Genomic DNA, 17,549 nt, shown 5'->3' on the forward strand with positions numbered 1-17,549 from the left:
GTTTTGTTTCTCTCTCTCTCTTCTATTTTAAAACTTTTTAATTCCTCTCTCACCCCTCCTTTTGCCGCGTTCTCAGCACTAGCCCACTCTGTGTATTTTCCCTGAATTAAGAAAGCGGTAGCGCCGATTTTTTCAGGCACCCCAAATATCTTGATTATTTTTCATAATTCCTAAAATACCCCAGTTCCAAAATACGCCTTCCCCCTGATTTCCAATTTCCATTAGGAATCGGGCCCGGGCTTGAGTGGTTAATTGACGTTAAGTGCTAGATGAATTTTGATTTTTAATTAATTAAAAATAAACTTCTAATTTTTTCATTTGAAAATACCGATAATTTTTAGGGCCAAAATATATTATACTCCCATAAAAATATATTGTCCATTTATTCCTTCATGGAAAACCTCATTTATAATTAGCTTGAACCCCAATTTTAGGGCTATAACCTCTTCAACCTATATATTAACCTCAATCAGAATTTCATTGCACTTTTTATGTCCTTGAAAAAATACTGTTTCGAAATTAAACTCAACTTTCAATTTGTTTTTCTTTTGAGAATACTCTTCTAATGATTCTTAAGTGGTTCCTGAAATTTCAAATTGAAATAATCCTCCCAAATAGGTCTTCTTACCGAGGGAGTAGAAGTAAACCATGCTTTCGAAAGAGCATAATATATGTGCTCATCTTCAAGTATTGATTTCATTTGGATTTCACGAATTTCTGGATCAAGTGAAATGCGATTAACGAATTCATGTCTATTATCTATTAAGTTTCTAATATTGTATATCATGCGGTGTGACCATTTGTATATCAACTATTTCATCTTTTAATTGTGTATTTTGATTTAATTTTAAAATACTCATCAAAATATACATAACCATGAGTTGAAATAAATAAAAACGATAAATTATAAGTTAAGTATGTTTTGATGACTTTTCTAAAATATATTTACACATAAGTGGTCACAACTCCTTACGAACGTTGACAACATAACCATGATACAACCACGTGGTTGTCACCATATTGTCAATTATGAAGCGGCGAGAGAGAGTATAAAAGGTGCAATTTTGGTGAGGCTGGCTTTATTATATTTGGTAAAGTTGTAATTTAAAATTGTATTGGAAAATACAATTTTACAATAAAAGATTTTTATGATGGCATATAAGTATATTTACTTCTAGGAATCATAAGGTGGTCACATTTAAATTTGACTATTGGATGAGAAATTAGATGGTTGTATTAATTCTAATGACCGAACTCAAACTTCAAAATAATTTTTTTTGAACTTTGTTGCTCACCCAAGCTATCAAATTTCATATCGAATGATTATAAGTAATTGTGACCTTTTTTTATCGAATGTAAATGATCTCAATGTATATAATTTCTTATTTTTTATGAAATTTGAAACTCCAAAAATTAAAAAAATCTGTTCAATTAAGAAAATAATTTATATAGAGCCTAGACAATCAAATTAGAGTCCACATCAAAAATTTTGCTAGAAAAGGTTGTGTTGATGCTCAAATATCTCAAATTGATAATCTCGACATGAAGATGCATATACATGAGAAAAAAAAAAATTTCAAGTTTGAAAATAGTGCATCTTGTGATGCATTTTGGGACCATCAATATTCAAGTTTTTATAAATTTACCGGATCTACACTATTTTTGAAGCTTTAAATTATATAATTAAATATAAAAATATATTTTAAAGCTATTACAAAGATTTCCAGTATTAAAATATACTTTATTTGGAGTGTTTAGAGCCTCGGCTCGACACAAACCGCACCCTTTTAGTTAATGGATACTTGAAAGGGGAATGCAAATGGACTCTCCGATGTCCGAGCAACGTGTCATTATGATTTTTAGAGTTTGCGATCTTTTTTCTTTCAAATCCTTCACAAGTGAGTGAGATTTGAGATGTGATTTCATAAAACCTTTGCCTGCAAACTACTTCCCAGTATTTAAATTTATCGGAGGGACACACTTCCTTCCCCACCTATTGATGAAACGACGATGGCTTTCTCAGACGCAAAAATCTATCTAGGGTTTTTATGGTTTTATGATGTAAAATACATAGAAATATATTTCTGCCATTGATTTATCTTTTTGCAGCTCTAAAAATACCCTATCTCATGATATGTGAGATACAAAAACCACCATTTTAAAATTTTAAAAATTTACTTCTCGATCACATAGAATTTAGATTATCGACGTCTGAATTTTGATCCAATATAAATGGATTTTGGAAGAGGGACGCATCGATAGAGTGGGCATTAGACCGAGACTGGGCTAAGCCCGGTCTAGCCCTAGCCCTCTTTGGGCTGGGAAAGAAAAAAAAAAAAATTTAAAAAAAGAAATGAAAAATGAAGACCGGTCCTGTCATGTCCTTGGCCTTGGCTAGGGCCCGATCCTCAAGCTCTCGTGGACCACCCCCAGCCCAGCCATCAAGTCACATTTTGTGGTTCAATTCCAAAATTATTAGGATTGTACCAAAAGGACGTGCTACCCGCCCCATTGCCACCTTTACTCACCAAAACCTTGCCCATTATGGGAAAAGGGCTTGGGTGGTGGTGTTAGAACCTCCCATGCCTTAGCTGCACATATCTTACCATTTAAAAAAAAGGTGTGGCTTGTATAAGGTGTCAATCTTTTGCTATTGACGTAAGGTGCACCTCAAAACTATGCCGAAAATATAATTTTGGTGCTGCAAAATCTTGTAATAATATGAAAATTTATTGTAGCCCCAATTATGAAATTTAAAGTTCCATAAATAGTGACAATCAAACAGATCTATGAGCACTTAAAAATAAATGGTCGAGACAATGTATTAAAAGATGAACTATTTTTAGGACTAAACATCATTTTTTTTTCATAACTATAAAACTTGAGGTCGAGATGATCGATTTGAGGGTTTTACAACATAAAAAAAACCTTTTTCGGGATTTTTTTTTGATGAAATAAGGTTGACACCTTATATAAAGGTTTTCTCTAAGGGACTGTATTCCTCATTAATTATACCAAAAAAAAAAAACTTGCACATTTTCAAATTCTCAAGCAGGGCATTTTTCCAATTTTTACATAATAAAGAGATGAGGGCTTTTGCATCAGTTGCAATATTTTCGGCGCAATCCCATTCTTTCGTGAAATTTTGGGATCCAGTTCCCACTCTTTCAAAGAATATAAAATCGGGTCAAAGGTTTCAAAGGGTTAATGTTTCGGGATCCGAGCTGTACATTAAACAATATGTATACGTGTGGGCTTCATAATTATTAAATCCAAAAGATTTTGTGCTCCCACGGGAGTAATAGTTTTATCTACTCTTTGAGTGAAACTCAATGCAGAAGTAATTTTAAGACCCACATGTAGCGTCTTTAACTGATAGACTAACTTTAATAAATAAAAAATACAAAAATCTAATTTTGTTAAAAAATAATACTTTAAAATTAAACAAGGAGCAATCTAATTTTGGTAAAAAAAAAAAAATATATCTTTAAAATTGGATAGGGACCATCCAATTCATGAAGTGTAAGATCTAAGTAAGGTCAAGAAATTTTTATTTTAAAATAATGATGTACTGATTATTGGATCTGTCTATAAAGTTAAGATTGGAAAATATTCTGAAATAAGTATTTTATTTGAAGGAACAATTGTATAGTATGAATAGACAGGAGCATAATATAGTTCCTCATACAAAGGAATCTGGGGGGTGGAAGGTGAATTAAAAAGGTTGAGAGAGGAAAATGGTGGAGTCCCCGTTTTGGAATGATTAGAGGCACCAACCCCAATGGAAACCTCGTTAAAATAGAAGAGATTGAAAGGCTACGCCTACTTTACTTTCTCTCTCTCTAAAAGTTCATTAGGAATGTACCGCTTTGGTTCTATGTGGCTTGCACTCTCTTTCTCTCTCTAAAGTTGATAAGGATAGGTCATGGCCTTCTTCTAATCTTGCAACATGCTTTTTTTTTCTCTCTCCATCTATATATATATATATATATATATATATATATATTGTTCAAAAGGTTAAAATATGTGGCTATTTTGGATCGATGCACGAAAAATTCAATCCGAATGGTTAATCCGATATGGGGCGATCAATTTGTTTAAGCGGACAAGTTTTGAGCGGTCAAAAAATTGTTAAAAAAATATAAAATATAAAAAAAATCAAATAAAATATAACAAATACATTTAAAGCTTGATTAAGCAAACCACATCTAAATAAAATAGAAAATTAATGAAAAAATGGATTTTAAAGAATTGATTTGTGTCCAAAAATATTGTTAAATTTTTTTAAAAAATATGATAAAGCGTAAAAATAAATATTAAAGACCAAAATTATTTCCAATTTTTGTCAAAATGATGAAAAACATTAAAAAATACATTACAAACAAAATCACTTATTTTTTGGGATTTTATATAGTTGTTTTTAAATTTTTTTTTTAAAAGACCAGGCATGTTCATCAAAACCGACCGAAACCGTAACCGGCTAGGGCCCACTTCCGATGGGCTTAGAATTTGAACCGCCCTATTTTTCCTACAATATTGGACTCATATCAATTCACCCCATAATCATAATTTTTATGATTTTTTTTCTTTTGGAAGTTTGTGATTTGATGTTATTTAACATCAATCAAGGTTTTAAAAATCAACAAACCGGACCCGAACTGGAAAATGAATCAAGAATCGTCAAGGCCGCCTAGTTCTACCTAAATATTAGGAGCAGACAGATTCTCCTGAGTAACTGGTTAGTTCTATGACAGAATTAACTCTTTGACAAAACCCACCAATTCAAATTTTATTATTGGTATTGAAAATTAATTTTAGAGCCATCACGAAAATTTCCGAAACGAATAATACGTTTGGAATGAGGATTTGATGTGAGACTTTATTTTGTAAAACCTAAGCCCTATAAAACTTCATCCATTTTTTAAACACTAGTCTGGCCACCATGCCATTGTTCCAATGTTAGTGTTCCCTCCACTCTCTGTCTATAGGTCCTATTATCCTCGAGATACCATGCCATTATCGTTCTCTGTGCTCCCACACTATTGCTCTCTGGATTGCCATATTTTTATACTAAAATAATAGTAGAATGTTTTATAATCATGTGAGAGCATATTATTTATTTAATCTTTGGATATAATCTACAAGCAATTTTAGATCCTAAATGTTGGAGATGTAACCACTTAGACCAATAGACTGAGATGTAACCTCTCGGACCAATAGACTAATTCTCAATGTATTTGAAAAAAATGGTTTGACGGGGCTGCAGTCCCATTAAAATAAATAAAGCCTCATAACTTATTCAAAATTGTAGTTCTTGGAAAAACTTTTACATCGATCATCTCCTTTTGAACATTATGGATGTGAAGAAAAATAAAGATTTTAAGTTCTAAAAATAACATATATCGTAACAAATTATCCATATCGTTTTATTTCGCTCTAAAAATTAAGTGTTCATAGATCTGCAAGATTTGTAATTTATTTAGTTTCAAAATTTATTGTCACTATTGGAAATTAATTTTAAAACCATCATGGAGATTTCCGTTGTTGAAAGTGTTTTCCGAACGAGGATTTAAGATGAGCCTTTATTTTGTTTTCATAAAGCCTAGGCTTTATAAAAACTTCATCCTAAAGAAAAAATAAGTCTCAAGATTGAACAGAGGCCACCCAATTATTTGAAGGTGAGATCTCAATATTTGAAGTCGGCTTTATTTTGTTTTCATAAATCCTAGGCTTTATAGAAACTTTATCCTAAAAAAAAAGAAGGAAGTCTCAAGATCGAACAGAAACCACCCAATTCTTTGAAGGTGAGATCTCAATATTAGAAAACTTCAAATTCAAATTTTCTATCATGAAAATAATCATCTAGTGATTCTTAAATAGCTTCTAAAATTTTAAATTAAAATTTTTTCCCAAGTAGATTTTCTCTCTGAGGGAGTGGATGGAGAATAGATGCTCCCACATAATCGGTAATGGTTTTTGAAAGTATACAACAAGACCATTTATATTTGTAAATTAAAGTCACAATTGATCTTTACTATTGGATGTAAAATTGGGCCGTTGTATCTTCCAATGACCATGACTAAAGTTCAAAATATTTTTTTTCAAACTTTATAATACATCCAAGCTGTCAGATTTCACGTCGGATAGTTATAAACAATTGTAACCTCCTTGTACCTAAAGTAAATGGTCTTATAATATACAATCCATTGAATATTGCACAACATGTTACTCCACTTTTACCGTGTCAAACTTTATTTAGTTTTTGGAAAAGTAGTTTACGCGACATCTCTGTAGATTTATGTCAATGCATCCCCCGAGGCATAAACCGTCCATCTATAGATGGATTTATGTGATGATCCCTCCAAGACAAAAGTAAAATCAATGGCTCAAATATTTCCTTCTACAGAATATATCATTTTTAGTTTTATTTTTACACAATGATCTCCATGTTTGAGATTGTATATTCTTTAAAAATCAGAGTCAAAATCTATTTAAAAATTTAAGTCATTAAGGGGGGCACATTTCTAAATATGAGTCCAAAAACTCATACAAACCGTGTCCTCAGTTTTTTTCACTCAATTTAGATCCAAATCACTGTTCTAACAACAAGATAAAAAATTGGTAAAAAACAAATGGGTGAAAATAGCAGGGTTAAAATTGCACGGGTAATGTACACGATCCGGAAGGCTTAATGATAATAATAATAATAATATAAAAAACAATTAAAATTGGTAAAAATTAAAAAAAGTAAAAGAAATCTTCAAAAGACAATAGAAAAAATATACAAAAGATAGATCATTGAAAAACTTGATTTATATTTTATACCATTAATATTTCAGAATAAAATACAAATAAAAAATTGGATCATAAGATAAGAGAAGTTCCCCAACTTATCTAAAAACAAATTTCCAAATAATTTTTATTTTTAACAATACCATTAATGGTTGAACCACGAGATCTGAAGTTCAAATCATACTGCTTAGTAACCTTTTCTTCTTCTTTTTTTGGGGTAATTCGGAGGGAAGACAAGCCCCTACCTTTCTTTTAGATAGATTAAGGAGTTAGTTTTTTTTTTAAAAAAAAGGTTTCGGTAAGTGGTGTTAGCAGGATTGAAAACCACAACATGATAACTAGGTATGGGGGTACTATCACCACACCCCAGCCCCTTTCCTACTGCTTAGTTACCTGAAACTGAAAGGAAAAGAATTTTGACACACGCACATATATATATATATATATATATATATATATATATATATATGTGTGTGTGTTTGTGTGTGTGTGTGTGTGTGTGTATGTGTGTGTGTGAAAAAGATTAAGTAAACCCATTAGCTCACAGGAAAAAATAAGCCCAATGACCAAGATTGAATTTGAGCCGATTTGATAATCACAGATATCTGGTAGTGTTTGAATTTTAATTTATTTTCTACAAATCCAAATTATTTTAAATTTTAGGCGTGTATTATTCTCATCAAGATGCACCTAATAAATATATAAAAATAACAATTCGTGAAAAAATAATTGACCAAAATACCCCTAAAATTTTTTGGGGCTATTTTGGTCAATTTATTTCATATAAAATATTTTTTTTTATATTTTTCATGTACACACGCTCCAAATTTCAAGTGATTTGGATTTGTAGAAAAAAAAAAATTCAAATTCAAATACTACCGGACATTCGTTATTGAATCTGAGCCGTTGGATTCATTTTTTCCTGTGAGCTAGTGGGCTCACCTTAGCATCTTCCATATAGCTCACCCGAGCATATATATATATATATATATATATATATATATATATATATATATATGATCAATGATCCAATGCAACAGTTGTATCATAGTATAATGTAAAAATACTTCTAAAAAACCATATTTGTGGTATTTGTATGATCCCAAATTTTACACACACACTCTCTTCATCTCAATAATCAATCCCCCCCAAAAAAAAAAGTTCAATTTGAACCTTAGATATGGTCAAAATGAATCCCCTCCAAAAACGAATCTAGACCATTCATTTTGTGAATTTCAAGATTTTAGCCTTTATAAACACAAAATCATTTTTTTCGTTTTTAACATTGTTCATTTAATGATAATAAAACCATCCAAAAAATTAGAAATGAAAAAAATTCTTCTAAGGCCTAGATCTAAGCATCTCACCAAAATGAACAGCCTATGTTAATTGGGCTAAAAAATCATTTTCTAGATCGTGTTTTCAATTTTTTATTTTTTTGTGATTATTCATTGGAATAAAAATAGTGTATATTTTAAAATTTGGATCAAACAAATGGCTGTAAGATAGTTTTTTAATGTTATTGTATCATATTACTATACAACCGTTGTACGAAATTATTGTTCTATCCATATATATATATATATATATATATATATATATATATAGATAGATGGATCGAGAGAGAGATATTTCCTGGGAGTGAAGGCCCACTAGCCATCTATAGGATGCCACTTTTGGGAACAAGGTGTGCTTAGCAGTGGGGAAAAGCATGTATCTTTTGGTTGTAAAGATTTGACGTGTGCTATCTTTTACAACTTTGGCCTTTGGTCTTAGGAACATGAAATCTGAATCTCTCTTTCCATGGTAGAATATCAATGGACACCCCATGTGTGTACCCTCCATGCTTGTTTTCCAAGCTAATAACGGCCCCATCTTCATTTTTATTTTGAAGCAGTTTCTCCAACAATAAAAAGACCAAGATAGCTAGTTTACTTTTGGTATTCTCCAAATCAATTCAATTGCGTAGAAAATCAATTCTAAAAGAGGAATTGGCATGCTAGGGTTCACCTTTCTTTTTGTTACTTGGAGGGGGACACAATGTTTCAGAGAGTGACAACCATTGAACAAATTCAAAGCTTCTCTCTCTCTCTCTCTCTCTCTCTCTGTCACAGCCTAGGAACTATGTGCAATTCATTCTCCATATTGTGTTTTCGTATTTCGCTTCTCTAAAAAATATGAAGGGTGTGATTTTGCATAAGGTTGCAACCTTAAACAATCATATAAGGTGTACCACCAAGTTTTATCATAAGAATAAATTTGGTGTAAAAAATTTCTTATGATGACTTGAGAATCCATTTTCATCTCTAATTATACAATGTTATACTAAAAAAATAGTTCAAATTAAGTAGATTTATAAACATATGAAAATCTTGAAAATAGACGGTTAAAATAATGTATTGCAAGATGTACTAGTTTTGAAATTCAAAATCTTTTTTTTTTTCATATTCATACACTTTGATATCAAGAAGATCAATTAAAAGGTTTTTCAACATGAAAACAACTTTTTACAATGGATTTTTTGGATGCACCTTAATTCTCTATTTTAAACATATAAATTTTTTCCAAATATAAATGATCCCTATGTTCAAAATAATTGTCCAAGCCTAGGAGCCATGTGCAATCATTCCCCAAATTGTGTTTTTGGGAATTTGTTCTAAGAGAAATATAACATGATCCCCATGTTCACAATAACAACAATAACCATGTTGATTATCGCCGTCCAATCAATGGTGGACGGGTGGACGATGATGGTAGAAGAGATGGACATATAATTAAATTGATAACATTTTTTGTGGGACCCATTCCCTTCCACTGTCGTTGAATCCATTCATAATATAGTGATAACTTCATGCTCACAGAGTTAGTATGACCAATGGAAAGTATTTTTTAGTCCAATTAATGTTAGATCGTTTAGTTTAATGAGATGCTTATATTTAAATTTTAAAAGGATTTTTTCTTTTCCAAATTTTTTAAATAGTTTTACTATCATTAAATTAACATTGTTAACAATGGAAAACAAATTTTGAATTCACAAATGCCTAGATCTTGAAATTCACCAAATGAATGGCCGAGATTCATTTGTTGGAGGGCACTCATTTTGACCATTTCAAATGTAAAAATTGAATTTTATTTACATTTTAATTGATTATTGGAATGTAGAGAGTGTGTGTGCAATATTCTAAAAATGTGGTTTATTATATTACAATGCACGCTGATGTGGAAGCATTCCCACACACACACACACACTTGTGGGAATGGAGGTTGGGACGTTATGTTGAGGCATCAGCCTTCCTAATCATCAATGCCCTAACTCCAGTGTTTCAAAGGTCGGCGAGTCGAATCGGACTCACCCGGTTCAACTCGAGAACCGACACACGCGTGTCGGTTCCACTGAAATACCGGGAATCGCCCGTGTCTAGAGAGAACCGAGCTATTCCCAACAGTGAATCGCTGAGTCAAGCCGGTTCCCAATAGTAAAACACGGGCAGCACAGTGTTTTTCACAGGATCCATGGTTTTTTGTCATTTTTTTTTATCATTTTTTATCTTTTTTAGCTTTGTAATCGAATCTTTCGGCCTTTATTTTAATCTTTCAGCCATTTCAGTCAATAAATTGTAGTATAATCATCGATTTTGACCACAAATATTTGAATCTGTGAAGAACAAAGCGTGAGTTTTAGGGATCCGCCATTTCTCAGATTTCAAGCAAAATAGGGCATCATTTTTTGTAAAATCTAAGAGTGATTGATCTTAAGAGTGTTGTTTAGAAGTTGTTATTCATAATTTGTGAGTATTTTGGATGATTACATATCATATTTGAATTTGAAGCCACGGGTGCAGGAAAAACAGGTAAGAACTGCAAGTTTTTTTTTTTTTTTGCCCCATTTTAATAATTTTATTCAATATTTTGGAAATAATGTGTCAATATTATAGGGTTTTGATTCTTTATAGTATTTTTTATCATCACATGTATTCAATTTGATCTGATTTATTCAATTTAAGGTTGATTTTCGAGAAAAAATGACTGATGTCTGTGAAGAACTGCATTTTTTTTTTTTTTTCGGCCATTCAATCGATATTACTCAATTATTTGCAAATAATGTGTTAAATTTATAGGTTTTTGCTTCCTTATAGTGTTGTTTATCATCACATGTATTCAATTTGATTTGATTTATTCAATTTGAGCTTGATTTTTTAGAAAAAATGACTGATATCTGTGAAGAACTGCGTTTTTTTTTTTTTTCCCGCCATTCAATTGATTTTACTCAATTATTTGTAAATAATGTGTTAATTTTATAGGGTTTTGATTCCTTATAATGTTGCTTATCATCACATGTATTCAAATTGATTTGATTTATTCAATTTGAGCTTGATTTTTTAGATGAAATGACTTATGTTAGGTAGGTCGGTGAAGAACTGCGTTTTTTTTTTTCTTTTCCTCCATTCAATTGATTTTATTCAAATTTTTGATAATAATGTGTTAATATTATAGGGCTTTGATTCCTTATAGTATTTTTTATCTTAACATGTATTCAATTTGATGTAATTTATTCTATTTGATGCGGATTTTCGAGTTGGAACGACTGATGTCAGGTGGGTCCGTGAAGAACTGTGTGTTTTTTTTAAAAAAAAATTTGATAATCGATTTATTCGAGAAATCATGATTTTTCTGAAAATTTTTGAAAATCCTGACAAGGTTTTGATTATCATGATGAATTCAACTGTATTTTTTATTTTTATTGTAAAAAATTGCATGTTGATAAATTATTGATGCAAAAATATACACATTAAATTTTTAATGCAAAAGTGTATTTTTTTTAATTTTAATGCATAAAATGTATGTATATGATTGATAAAGATTTTCGATTTTGAGCCACAGTTTTATGAAGAACAGTTAGGTTTTTTTTTTGGGAAATATCTTATTATCCCTTATTTTTAACTTCTACATCTCATCAGACCCATGAATTGAAAATATTACTTGTAAGCAAAATGACTCTATCTTTTCTATCTTCCAACCCCCTAAACCTTTTTTACCATGTATTATTAACATCAACAACTTATGAAATGACTTTATCTCTCTCTATCTAAAACTCCATCTCTCTCACATCATTGTCGCTCTCTCTCAAAACTCCGTCTCTCTCTAAAATCCAAACTACATCTCTCTCTCACACACATCATCGTCTCTCTTTTTAAATCTCCATCTCTATCTCTAAATCTCCATCTCTCTCTAAAACCCAAACCCCACCTCTCTCTCTCACATCATCATCTCTTTCTTAAAACTCCATCTCTCTCTCTCTCTCTAAAACCCAAACCCCATCTCTCTCACACACATGAGAAGGTGTATTTGTGTTCGAGCTCAAACTAAACCCTTTGGCTGGTAAACTCACCAAGAAGCGAAGAGGAGAGAGATGCAGTTTGAATAGGGTGTCACTTTAATGCTTGTTTGGGTTAAAAATTTATAGTCAAAGGGATCCAGAGGGTTGTAAGATAAAAAAGATAGAGACCTTTTACGTACAAATAATATTTTCAATTATTGGGTTTCTTGAGCTATGAAAGTTAAAACTAGGGGATAAGGAGATATTTTTCCCTTTTTTTTTCCTTCCAAACTACAAACATGAGACGAATTAAAGTACTATTATAAATTATTTTAGAGGGTTTTTTAAGGTGATACTGTAATTCAATTAATTTTGGGTATAATATCATCAAATAATAATAATAATAATAATAATCTAAAGGAAAAAAAATAATGGCATCAATAAAAAAAAAAGAGGAAGAAAATAATGTTATAAAAAAAAGGAAAAAAAGAGTTTTATTTTTTTCTTTAAAAAAAATAATATCATCAAAAAAAATAAAAGATAAAAGTAAAATAAACGATAATGCAACCAGTATTTATTGTCAAAAAGCAATTTATCCTCTAAAAATAAAATAACAGGAAGAAAATAATGTCATAAAAAATTAAAAATAAAATAAAGGATAATACAATAATTCGATATTGTAGTAGCCATTTTTTCATTGATTTAATCCATTCTTTATTGTAGTCCTTATATGATTATATATTTTATCCCTGATGATTCTATGATTTTTCTTTTATGTAATGCAAATTTAATGTTAACATACGTTTAAGCAGGGAAAGAACATCTCAATATTCGTAAATTAATGAAAAAAATGAAATAATAATATAGTACCATCATTTCTTATTGGATTCCTAAAAAACTACAGTTATAATGAATTTTAATAATTTTTTCAGATTTTTTTTTAAGACTTAATCCGACCGATTCGGCCTATTCTTGATCCGGATCGCCGATTCACCGATCTGGATGAGTTTTTGTCTGATCAAGCTCACCGATCCATTTTTTTTTAAACCACATGGTTAGTCGTACATGTAATGGCAATGTATATCGCGAAACTAGAAAGCCAGTAATAGTTCAGTTTTGGTTGAAGTGAATCCTAACCGAAAAGGATTCACTTTTTTTTATTGGTTTGTATTTGACTAGGGATGGCGACGAGTATGATCGGATCCGGAGGGACCCATACCTGAACTCCAAAAAAATTATGGGACTCAGACCTAGATCCGAAATTGGACCCAGATTTGAACCCGTCGACCCGATTGTAACCCAAACCAAAATTATATATATATATATATATATATATATATATATATATATATATATATATATATATATATATATATATATATATATATATATATATATATATATATGAGTAATGATCCTATATGACCCTTCCCCACCCATGTGTGCAGGACCCCAAAGGATCATCATTAAAATTGACATGGATCTCTAGAAAAATTATCACATAGGTGTGAGACTTGACTTTGGTAGAGATTTGTGTCAACTTTAATGGTGATCCTCCACACATAGGTGACAGAAGGTCCTATAAGATTATATATATATATATATATATATATATATATATATATATATAATTTAAATATTATAATTAAAAATATATAATTATATTCATTTAAATATTATATAAAAATATTATTTGAATAATATTTCTATTCAGGTTGGATCCACATGGACCTGGACCAGAACCTGAATAATGTTTGGGTCCAATATTTGAATCCAAATCCGACCCTCCAAATTCAATTTTTGGACCCATACCCAGACCAAAGTCGAGTCCCAAGTAAGTTGCCACCCCTATATTGACTAAAATAAACGAGTTGAAAAAAAATGTTATAGAGATGTATATTTGCATTTATATATCTTGTAACATGTGAATTTTCTCAACAAAATATCAAATATTGTAAAAAAAAAAAAGAAAAAGAAAAGAGTACATTTGCATTTATAGCGCAAAGGGATGCAAATAATGATAGAACACTTTATCGAAAGGAAACAACTGATGAACTATTTAACACCTCATCCCATACTTTCAATTTAATTTCAAACAACTCAAAATTAATTTCAAAATTTTCATTAAAGGACACAAATGGTGAATTAGAATTTCTAAGAGAGCTGCTATTCAATTTTGCCCTCATACGCTCTCTAATACCTCTCGAGGACACTCATTACTTTGATTTGAGCATCTGTCTCTTTTTTTAACAATATGCACCTCTTTTTTTTCTTTTTTTTGGTAATTCAATACGGAACGCAGCCTTCACCCGATTCTTCAAATAGTTTTTTAGGCTTGTTGAAAAATTGGATGGTAAAAGGAGGCAGTAGAATTTTTGTAATGAAGTTTTTTTTTAAAATACAAAGAGGGATGGTGAACATTCATGTTTTTAGCCACTTTGAAAGCGCTTTGTCGGAGTTGTATTTTCCCTTTATTAATAGGTAGCCCGGACAAAACAGCCATCAGATATTTACAAGAAAATCTCATTAGAGTTGCCTCAAAGTAGAAGAAAAAGTGTGCATGAGAGAGAAAATGGTAGAGAATTTTGGAAAGAGAAAATCGATTAAGAAAAAGTATGTTCGAATGGGAATATGAAATTCTTTTCCATAGAGAGAAAGGTGGCTCTTAAAAGTGGTGGTTCAAGTGGACAGTAGTAATTGTTCACCATATTATGAGGTTGTTGAAAACCCAATAGTCATATCATCAATACTCGTCAAGCGATTGGATTTGGCATTCAATTGTTGTGACCGCTACAACTGCTGCGCCAATTGTTCACCATATTATGAGGTTGTTGAAAACCCAATAGTCATATCATCAATAGTCGTCAAGCGTTGGATTTGGCATTCAATTGTTGTGACTGCTCCAACTGCTGCGACATGACAAATGGCTAGTTTTATAGCCGTTTGGATGTATCCATGTGGTCATTCAATATGCGGTCGGGGTGAGCCGCACCTCTATAAAGTGCACAGTACTCCTCAAGCATCCTCAAGCCCATGTACTTGGGCATCGCATGTTTCGTGTGCTCTGCACATATAACCTTACTCTCTCATTTTTTTTCCACTTTTGTCTCATTTAATTCTTCAATGTGGGGCTAAAACCCAATAATTTGTCCCTTCATATATTAAAAATTTCGGAAAGAATCATGTGAAAGCATATTATTTTGAAATACTATCTAGTATTTTTCAAAACAAAAAATACTAACACTTCAATATTTCAAAATAAAATAAAAAACGTAGGCAATTGTATATTATTTGTATACAATGAATGTATCTTTCAATTGAAACCTTTACTTAAATTATATTATAAATTCCATCAAGTACTATGATAACATATAGCTTTGAACCATGTTCCTTATCCAACAAACTATTGGTCATCATCATCATTTTAACTTTTTTCCAATTAATTAGGGTCGGCTATATGAATCCTGGTTCTCCATTCTGCTCTATTAAAGGTCATATCCTTATGAGATCATAAGTCCTATATCTTTTTGGACTACTTCCAACTACGTCTTTTTTAGCCTACCTTTTGCCATTTTCAGTCCTTCCACTTGAACTAATTCACACTTCCTAACAGGTGTTGTACTTGATCAGCGCCACATTTGGCCAGCCCACCTAAGTCTACTCTCTTTCGTTTTATCGCCTAGTCGTGCCATGTCTAAATTCTTTACCTTCTTGTCTTGTCACTCATCGCTATACTCATTCTATGGGTATACCAAACAAACTAGTAGTATAACTCATAAATAATATACATCTTCGGTGTCTTTAGCTTTCAGCATATTTTGAGCCTTATGCTTATGTCCCAACCACACAAGTGTTCCAAAGACAAGTCCCATCTTATTGGAAGGAACCCTACTTTCATGTTTATATGGGTGTGTCTAGTACTCCGAATAGTCATAGACATCATTAAGAGCTTAACTCAACATACTTATATACAAGTCATTAATAAACTTATCCATTGTATGGATTTTCTTAGAATGGATGCTTAGAATAAGTTTTTGTCTAGTAACTAAATCACTCACACGTGCAACCTATTATACCACATTGAACTTAGAATGTTGAGGTTACAAAAGACTAAGTTGGGCAGCTGCTATAAATGACTTATTTATTAACTCTAATACCATTCTCCTTAGCATGTTACCAATGTCATCCCTTGCAATGCCTTTTGTCAAAGGATCCCATATTTTCCTTTGACTCCACATATTCTAGGCTTACCATTTAATCTCTTATTAAAATTTTTAAAAGAGTCTACGCGCAATATGCCTGAATTTACTATTACATATATCATTACATTCTCGAGCAATAGGAACATTATTGTTACAATAAATTGTAATTGCCAGTATCGGTTTTGGCCATATTTTTAGGTCATATAAAATATCCTTAAATCATTATGCTTCTTCACAAGCAAAATCTAAAGCAATAAGTTCTTACTCTATTGTAGAATGCAAAATACAAGTTTGCCTAGTTGGCCCCCATAATACCACTTCCCTAACTAAAACAAATACCCATCTACATGTTGATAGTGATTCTTGGACTTTTATGTTTCAATTTGCATCACTGTATCTTCCAATACCTCGGGATAACCTACATAATACATGTTATAATTGATAATTTATTTCAAATAACTTAACACTCGAGAGATTGCTTCTTAATGCTCTTTACTATTGCAACTCGTATATCTACTAAATAATGCCCATGGCATATGCAACATTAGGTCTCATGCCACACGTTGCATGCATTAAACTACGAATAACTCTTACCCATTCTATTTGAAATGTACATTTTCTTTCATTTTATATGAGGGTCTATTGGCGTAAAGACCGGCTTTCTTTAAAAATTGGGTCCAAAAATCCATCTCAAAAATAGATTTTTAATAGTCGATTCATTTCTACATGAACTCATAACCATGTCCTTCAAAACATTGTTTATGTGGAAAAGGTTTCTCTGAGTTAGCCGACTCACCCATCCTAATCGGTCAACTTTCTAAATCTATTTTAGAGATAGATTTTGAATTCAAAATTTTGAGGAATGTATAATCTCATCGATGTTATGTGGTGACTTGGAATAAAAATAAGTTTTTTTAAAAGTAAAAATTTATTTATGTAACTTTAATACTGTTGATTTTAAAATTTTGTGGAGATGGGTGAATTCAGATGAAGTGAGACCAAGCGGTTTGGTAGCAGATGGCACAGAGCTGGGCTTCTTCCACATAGCAAAGCGCATCTAACGATATTGGTATAGACCTTTTATTTAACCCAGAGCAACACCTTCAAACCAGGGAGTCCAGCTTTATTATTATTACAGAAAATAAACAGCAAAACCCTCACTATTTTTAGCCTGCGTTCAATGGTAAAAAGCTCACTTAGCTCCCCTCTCTTGACAAAATAGGTCCTCCCTCTCTCTC

This window comes from Amborella trichopoda, chromosome 8, assembly GCF_054954075.1.
Source record: "Amborella trichopoda isolate Santa Cruz 75 chromosome 8, AtrichopodaSantaCruz75HAP2 v2.0, whole genome shotgun sequence".
Lineage (NCBI taxonomy): Eukaryota > Viridiplantae > Streptophyta > Magnoliopsida > Amborellales > Amborellaceae > Amborella > Amborella trichopoda.